At 37.1% G+C, this 9,137-nt stretch overlaps 1 pseudogene; it reads left to right on the top strand.

Moving 5' to 3' along the window:
* Positions 1-470: 470 nt before the first annotated feature.
* Positions 471-1,975, top strand: LOC116910964 (annotated as a pseudogene).
* The last annotated feature ends 7,162 nt before the right edge of the window (positions 1,976-9,137 follow it).

The following is a 9,137-nucleotide window of genomic DNA, read 5'->3' as shown; positions in this document are numbered from 1 at the left end:
AATTACATTAACTTTTTCGTCTTCTCTGGGTCTTTTTATAGATTCTGTTAATACAATTTTGTGTGTGTGTGTGTGTGTGTGTGTGTGTGTGTGTGTGTGTGTGTGAATAATAATTATGTTATTCTCCTGTCCCTTTTCTAGACACACACCAACAGGATGTAATTTTATGCCTTTGTTCAGTCAACTGGTTTTCACATCTATTGTTTTCACTCACTCTGTATTTCATATGTATTGTAGTACAAAAATCCATAAATCACTTGAAAAAGACAATAGATTAAAAAATGAAAGTCTAAGCTCACAGCTCTAAATTAGGTTTTGATTTAAAGGGGTAAAATTAGGGGAGGGGCAGTCTACAAAGATACACTTCATCAAAAATGGAGATATGTTTCAAAATGACACATAATGGAATTTCTTCCCATAAGAGTTACATCAGAGGCCTTCTCTTCATAAGGGCCAGTTCCCGGATGTGAATGGATTCCAATGTATCTTTCAGGGAAACTATTATTATCAAAGTCAGAAAAGATCCTCCAGGTTTGCAGTCTTCAGTCTATGCTTCTTCAGCCAAAACTGCCAACTACAACAGCGACTCACCAGACTATTCTTGCAAGACAGCAGCCAGCACTTTCTCTAGCTTCTTCTTCACGCAAGACGGCCATCACAGCAGTGACCCTTGGAGGAATGAATCAGTCTGGCTATGGAGGAATTCTAGGCAATTCTCATATTCCACAGTCTATCAGCTACTGTAGCCTGTATCCAAATGATCATTTGAGCTACCCATCACACTCCTTGGCAGACATCAACTCCAGTTTTCCTCCGATGTCTACATTCTATCTAAGTGGCACAAACCATTACAGCACCTCTTCCTGCACACCTCCTGCCAATGGAACTGACGGTATAAAGGCAAACAGAGGAAGTGGGGCAGGAGGCAGCTCCCAGACTGGAGACCCTCTGGGGAAAGACCTGGCTTTGATCTATTCTCCTGATCACAAGAACAACAGCTTTTCCTCCAACATTTCAACTCGTGTTGGCTCCCCTCCTTCACTCTCAGCAGGCACAGCTGTTTGGTCTCGAAACGGAGTACAGGCCTGGTCATCTCCCAATTACGAAGGACACTTGCACTCCTTGCGAAGCCAAATTGAAGGCCATTTAGAAAGACTGGACGATGCAATCAATTCACGTTCTCGGGAATCACACAGTGGGCCCATCCACAGCTGTGCCTGGCGGTCATGGGGACGTACATGGGATTATCGGACCCTCTCACAATGGAGCAATGGGTAGTCTGGGCTCAGGGAACGGAACTGACCTTCTCTCAGCCAACAGACATTCACTCATGATTGGGGTCCACGGTGAAGATGGCGTGGCACCAAGAGGCAGACATTCTCTCCTGCCAAACCAGGTTTCGGTTCCACAACATCGGGTCCAGTCTGCAACTTTCCTTGACTCCAACCCACCCAAGACCCTTACAGAGGGATGCCAGAGTGTGTCTTCTGGCAGCTCTGAGATAATATCCGATGATGAGGGCAATGGGAACCTGCAGGACACAAAATCTTCTGAGAACAAGAAATTAGACAAGAAGGATATCAAATCAATTACTAGGTCAAGATCTAGCAATAATGATGAGGAGGACCTGACTCCGGAGCAGATGGCTGAGTGTGAGAAGGAACCGAGGATGGCCAATAACGCCCAGGAGCACCTGAGGGTCGGTGATATCAATGAGGCTTTCAAGGAGGTGGGCCACATGTTGTAGCTCTACCTGAAGAGTGACCAGTCCCAGACCAAGCCCCTGATTCTCCACTAGTCAGTGGCTGTCATCTTCAGCCTGGAGCAGCAAGTGAGAGAAAGGAATCTGAACCTGAAAGCTGCCTATCTGAAAAGAAGGAAGGAAGAGAAGAAGTCCTCAGAGCCTCCCCCACCCTCCTTGGCTGGCCCACACCCTGGGATGGGAGATGCAGCGAATCACATGGGACAGATGTGAAAGGATCCAAGTCGCCACCTTGCTTCATTAAAACAAGAGACCACATCCTAACAGCTGTATTATCCTAAACCCACATAAACATTGTTCCTTAACCTCCTCCTTTTTTGAAATATGAAACAAGCCTGAGTAGTTATGAATCACAGATGCAAGACATTTCAGAATTCCCAATTATCAAAACGCAGAAAACAAACAAACAAACAAAAAATGAATGAAAGAAAGACAAAATGCAACTTGAGGGACAACTTCTTTAACATATCACTCTGAATGTACAAAGCCGTAGGTAACAAGATCAGATGCAGCACAGAGACAGAATGGCAATCCTTCCACACTGTGGAGCAATGCATTTGTGCCTAAACTTCTTACGAAAAAAAAAATATTTTGTAAGTCTAAAAAATATTTAATTTAAGAAAATTGTAAACTTGCAATAATGAAAAAGTGTACTTCTGAAGAAAACGACTTGAATGTTTTCATTGGTATTCAAGTCAGCTAGTTTTTCTAGTTACCGGATACTGACATAACAAAACCAGCAACTGTGCTGATGGTAACCGAAATGATGACATTAGCCATTCCTTAGGGTAGGAGGGACAGATGGATGTTATAGACCTATGACATATATGATATATATATATATATGATATATATACGTATATGATATATACATATATGATATATATATATATAATTTAGTGGCTATGGTAAGCTTTTCTTCATTTATTTTAGACTTTTTTCTCCTGTCAAAAAAAAAGTACTGATCAACTTTTTTAAAAGAAAGATTTTACTGTAAGTATAGATTTTTCTTGTCTGATTTTTGTCCCTTCCTCCAGTTTGTTATCATGACCTGAGTGCCAACTGTACTTCTACAGGGGCAGTGCAGGAAGAAATCCTGATGTTGCTTCTCATTCATAAATAATAGAAAGTTGTTTCTCCAGTCTTTTGGGAACATAGGACTTAAAAGTCACATCATGTGAGAAATTACATGCAACATTGCCCAGGCAAGGCAAAAGAGTTTGTCTGGCTTGTGGCACTGCCCTTGTTACCCTGTCCTGGGATTTTCAGATGCACAAAGTTAGGTACAAGATTAAATGTAACACAAACAAACACAGCAACACTACAGTGTTATCAATGTGCCTTCCAGTATTTATATCATCAGAAACAGTACATAATCAAAGTTGCTGTTATTTAACAAAAAGAGATTCAACTGTTACCTACCTCTAAAGCAGAAGTAGTGTGCAGTGAGACATTTCTGAATACATGGTCAGTTTTTTTTTTTTTTTTGGAAAAAATGCAAAATAAACAAAAGAAACAAGTCGAGTTCAAAAAAATCTCAAATGAGAAAATTGCAAGGAGTGTGATAGAACTGATTGATTTTGTTGCTTTCTTGATTGTTTTTCAAAATGGGTTTACTAAAAAGTACACAACTTATCTGCCTCCTCCTTCATTTGAAAAAAAAAAAAAAAAGCAAGCCAATCACGGAGAGCATTAGAGCAAGCCTTATAAGCCCTAAAGCATTAAGTTGCACTTTGATGAAAGGAGTAGTGCAGTATTCTCTCTGGCCTGTATGAGTGAAGTTTATTCTTAACATTTGATAGAAACATAGATCAAGCTGTGGCACAGTAACTCATTAGACAGCTAGCATTGACTCTGGGTACAATTGAAGCAATTCCCATCCTAAATCTTTCCAACAATTGACTGTGGTGTGTAGTGCCGTGAATACATAGAAAGTTTACTTAAGTATTTGTCACCATTCTTTTGTCTCTAACTCTATACTGTTTCAACAGCCACACAATCTTGGCATATATTAAGAAAAAAATCACTTTTGAAGTAGTTTTCCCACCTATCAGCACTGAGTAAACACCCTAAGTCAATGGAAATGGTCTAAAAGCCCTCATTTGTTGTCCTATTCCACCAGTTACACAGTGACAGAACACATCTGTAAATTTTATGCAACCAATAGCAAACCTATCATTATTTTAAAACTGTGTATATAAAGGTTATATTTTTACATGTAGACTCTTGTTACTATGTATTTTAATACATTGTATCAGTTTTTTTTCCTGTGAGGTTTTAAAAAGTCATTTAAAAGAAGTAGTGAGCTACAAGAATCTGATTTATGTTCATTTATGAAAATGTAAGAACAATAAGAGTTACCACGTGATGACCTTTTACAAACCCATCAATGTTTTGATTAGCTGTGTGTATGTGTGTATGTGTGTTGAATACTGTAAATATATTCGATAGTGATAAAATTAAAATGCTTTGAGTTGTTGAGAAGTTCCTAAAATGTGGAGGTAGATTGAAAATGTTGGGTAATAGTGGAAGTCAGATTTCATGAAGAGTTCTTTGGACGCTTTCCTGTGCAATGGTCAAACAGAGGTGCTCCAAGAAGGGCAAGGAAGACAATAACTTCCCCTCCTCCCTGAACAATGGAAACCATTTGCACGTGGTATCTCACCATGTTAAAGATTTTCTTTCCGTGATATATTCTGCACTCTTTTTGTATAGTCTACCAAGGCGGGTATACCTAAGAACAATATTATTATATAGGAAGCAGGTATACTCTGATCATATTCATGGGAAGTATATAGAAGAGAATATGATGTTTACTCTTTAGGGAACTGGAAATTCTCCCTGCATTGATGTTCATCTTTTTTTGATACACATTATCATAGAGGTGCTGACTAAAGTGGAATTAAAGTTTTTCAAATCTGTAAACAAAGCAAAACACTAAATTACAGTCATTTGATTCTTTTCTCAATTGGTGCTTTTATATTTTCTTCTCACTCAGACAGAAAAGGCTGCAATTTCTTGTTCACCAGCTTTGATGTATTCATTACTTGGTAATGTAATACAGCTTTTGTCAAATTCATTTTGGAAATAAGCAAAAGACATCCTAAAGGCCAGCAGCAGCTGCTGGCTACTTTCTGCTTGGTGCAGAAACGTGATCTAACCCTTTCTGTAGTAATCAGGTTATATTTCCAGTTTTAAAAGGAAGGAAAAAGGGAATGTGGTCCTTTTAATGTGTTTTTCTTTTCTTGCTGTTATTTTGTAATTATCAAATCCAGGTAAGATATTGATATTCCTGCACTAGATTTTTGAAAGAAACTTAGCAGAAGATAGGATTAAAATACTATAGAAACATTTCCTAAGTGTTTTATTGTTATCGTTATTATTATTAGTAGTAGTAGTAGTAGTAGGAGGAGGAGGAGGAGGAGGAGGAGGAGGAGGAGTAGGAGTAGTAGTAGTAGTAGTAGTAGTATTTGTGACCTTTTTTTGATGAGTGGTTGGGAAGTGGGAGGGAATTGAACTGAGGCTAGGCATTGAGAGGATTTTTTGTTTGTTTGTTTCATCTTTGCATTCCACAAGCAGAATATGGTCTGTGTCCAAAATGGAACTTATGTCAGGAAGGAAACCACTTAGCATAAAGAAGCACAACATGTAGTCTGCTGGCTGACTGGAAGCAAAACCAAGTACATGAATAAATAAATAAATAAATAAATAAATAAACAAACAAACAAACAAACAAACACATGCAGAAGAGAAGATGGAATGTGCTGGATTCTAAGACAATGGGGCACCAAAACCTGTAGGCTTCCTCTTGATTTTGCTTTGGTTATGTCTGTTTTCTTTAGACAAGTTTTTTCTCTCATGACACTTGAAGTGACTCATCTCTGTGTAGTATTGGTTCATCATATATTCATTTCAAGTATTATAAACATATGTAATGGTGAAGTATATGAACTGTGACCTTTTTCATTCTTGTTACTTGTGATGCAATTAAATGAAGATAAGGGGAAAAAAACAGAGATATTTTCGGAGAATCCAGAATTGGAAACTTCTAAACTGAATGCATTATCTTTATTTGTAACCTCGGTTTGTTGTTGTCTTATCTGTAGTTGTAATTTGATGTTCTGGCAAACAGTGTATAGTTATCCTTGAGTGACCACTGCTCTGTTAGGTCAGTAAAAAAGGAAGACACCATTTTCCTGCTGGGAAACCTTTGTCTTGTGTATTCAGTTGTTTAGACTCCATAGAGAATCTTGAAAGCATTGGTTTGTGAATGAAAGGATAATGAGGAGTGCGTGATTTCTGTTCTCTACAGGGGGATAAGAAACATTCCAGGAGATTTGAGATGAAAGACAAAGAAAGGTCCAATATATCCCTGCTATTATTCTGGGAACTAACAAGCTTCAAAGAGCAGCAATAATAAATGCCAGCTTTTATAAATATTGTTAGTTCTTTTCTTTGTTTCAATCAATCATGGTATGGCAAGAAGCAGAGTCTTTGTTAAAGCAGATGGTAATTCTGACTCTGGCCTCTTCTCTCAATAGTAAACAAAGGCTCTCTGCAGATGGGAGGTGCAGTGAGAGCCTACATAATTAGGCTTATGACACAAATCTCAATCATTCAGCGAAGAAACACTTAACACCACAGTTATCTAAGCAGTGTAGCCATATGGTATATAACAGAATAGAGGAGAGAGAGAGAGAAGAGAGGAGAGAGATTTTTGTCACCACAGCCATGTCCTGAGGAAATCAGGACACATTAGAATAATCAGACACAAAGAAAGGCAAGCACTATAAAATAAGATTAATTAAATTCACAGAGAACCTGAATTAAGAAGAAATAAACTCTGTGAGGTGCATACCATTTATTAACCCCCTTTATATACTATATCTCCTTGTGGCTGACATTAAAGTTTCCATGTTCTGGGTATAATTAAATTCAATTTTAAATGTATTATGTTTTCCTTTGTGAAATGTTCTTTATAGAAAGTTCAGCTATAGGAAAAATGTTGATCTTTAAATGTACCTCTCAATGCAGAGGCAATAGATGATACCATTTGCACACAGTCTTGTAATACACCATTGGCTGTAAATTCATGTTACCAATAGTAAGCTTTATAGAAAGAGGGGGCAGAGGAAATGAAACTGATAAACTTGGGAGTACAATGAATTGTGGGAAATGGACAGAATTTAGGTGGAGAAGATGGTAATTTGCACAAATTAATTACAGAGGCTGAGCTACCAGAGGAGAGGATTCTAATAGACAGGAATGTCATACAATGGTTCTTTATAAATCGGAATGCTTTCCAGGCAGTTACCATTATTAAAACTGTTTGATCATTGAGACATAAATAAGTTAAAGCACCATTCACCAGAAATGATCAGGAGAAAAGACAACTGGGAAAGGGTAAAGCATTATACAAACAGAAAACTGGTTGTTTTTTCTTGAAAACAAGAAATGCTTACAACACATCCTTTACAAAGATTTGCACTATAACATAAAAACTAATATTATTGATTTCTATGAATTACAAGATACATATTTCTAATATTGAAAAACAAACAAAACAAAGATGATGGAAGTCTCTGAAAATAACCAGAGAAATGAAGCAGGCCCATGATATGGGAAAAAAGCCCACAATACATTCCCTTGACCTCTTTTTAACTTCATGAAGACAGGACATAAAATGGGCACCATGAAGTGGAAAGTGAGTTTCTATGGGCAAAATAATGAGATTTCACTCGCAAAGTGTCATTGCTTTTAATAGTTCAAGAATATGTAAAATGAACAAGTAAGACATCTGAAAATACCTAGGCAGAGTAAATCAAAGTGGCTGATATGCTAAGATATATATATATGTAGAGAGAGAGAGAGAGAGAGAGAGAGAGAGAGAGAGAGAGAGAGAGAGAGAGAGAGAGCCAGATTATAGATTGTAACTCAAGTAAGTACCCTAGTAAGACTGTTTGGGCATTGATACTTTCATTAAAATGTATCATAAATATCATAAATATAACAATGTCAGCCTAAAAAAACATTAAGTTTTAGTTGTTTCAACTCTAGTGCCATAATTTAATTTACATTTTATACTATATTAAAAATTGCAGAGTTCAATTGACAATACAAATTCACTTTGCTTTTTAATATTTTATATAATTTATGGTAACTTATATCCCTCTCTGAATATAAAGATATGATAATTAAATTTGTGATATATTTCTTTTTTTTTTTTCCCGGAGCTGGGGACCGAATCCAGGGCCTTGCACTTGCTAAGCAAGCGCTCTACCACTGAGCCCAATCCCCAAACCCAATATATTTCTTAATTATATAAATGCTTATAGTCATAATCAATATTAGTAGACCACTACAGTAACCCACAAATAGTAATTCTCAGAGTAAGTAGTAGTAATCAAAGGCATAAACTTTATTCTTTTAGATATGACTAAGAATTAAATACATTTCTGTTAAGAAATGCTGTTGTTTTTTTCTGACCACACAAAAGGGGTGCCTGTACTCAGGTGAGGTCAGGTGAAACCTTGTCAGGTAAGACTAGAGCCTGTGTTTAGACAGTGGGATAGAAGACAGAGCTGAAAGTTTTAGAGGGGGGCAAAGAGAGAAAGAGTCATGGGGGAGGAGAGGGAAAGGGAGAAACAGAAATGGAGGTTAGAGCAAGATGGAACCTGTTGGAGAGGTTGATGAGCCAGAACAACATCATCCTAGGAGCCATAATTAACTTAGAATTTCTTAGATAGATGATTGAATATTGTAGGGCCCATCTGTCTAATATAGGTGTGCAATTTCTATCTGAGTCATTTGAGTTTTTAGTTTTTTGTGTGGGCATTTTGACTGGAATATTACAAGCGTCTGAAGTTTTCATTTTACAGGGTTGGGGATTAGAGCCAGCAGCATGGTTGACTTGGAAAGTATGAACGATTCTCAACGGCTATCAGAGGTAACTTGGGAAGAGCCCAACTTGCAACTCATCATGGGGGTGGGGAGATCACCATTGTCAGCAAATAGCCAGACATAGTATAGATCGCTTTTAATAATTACAGACAAAACATTTCTATACTAACTGATGAAACAAAAATGATAAACACTTTCCTAATTTTAAGATCATCATACTGTCTTTTTCTTACTTTGAATTATTAATTTTATTAGTTATTAATTTTCCAGTAAATTAAAAATATTTTAAAAATAAAATTCTAAAATTTATACTTTATTTGTATAAATATCCTTTCTTTAATCAATTACTTTTTATTTACATTTCAAATGATATTCCATTTCTTGGTTTCCTGATAAGCCCACTATTCCATCCCCCCTTCCCCTTCTTCTATAAGGGTGCACCCCCTCCCCAATTACTCCCCATTCCCTCCTCCCT

Source organism: Rattus rattus, chromosome 10 (assembly GCF_011064425.1).
Source record: "Rattus rattus isolate New Zealand chromosome 10, Rrattus_CSIRO_v1, whole genome shotgun sequence".
Lineage (NCBI taxonomy): Eukaryota > Metazoa > Chordata > Mammalia > Rodentia > Muridae > Rattus > Rattus rattus.
This window is presented reverse-complemented; position numbering and strand designations above follow the sequence as displayed.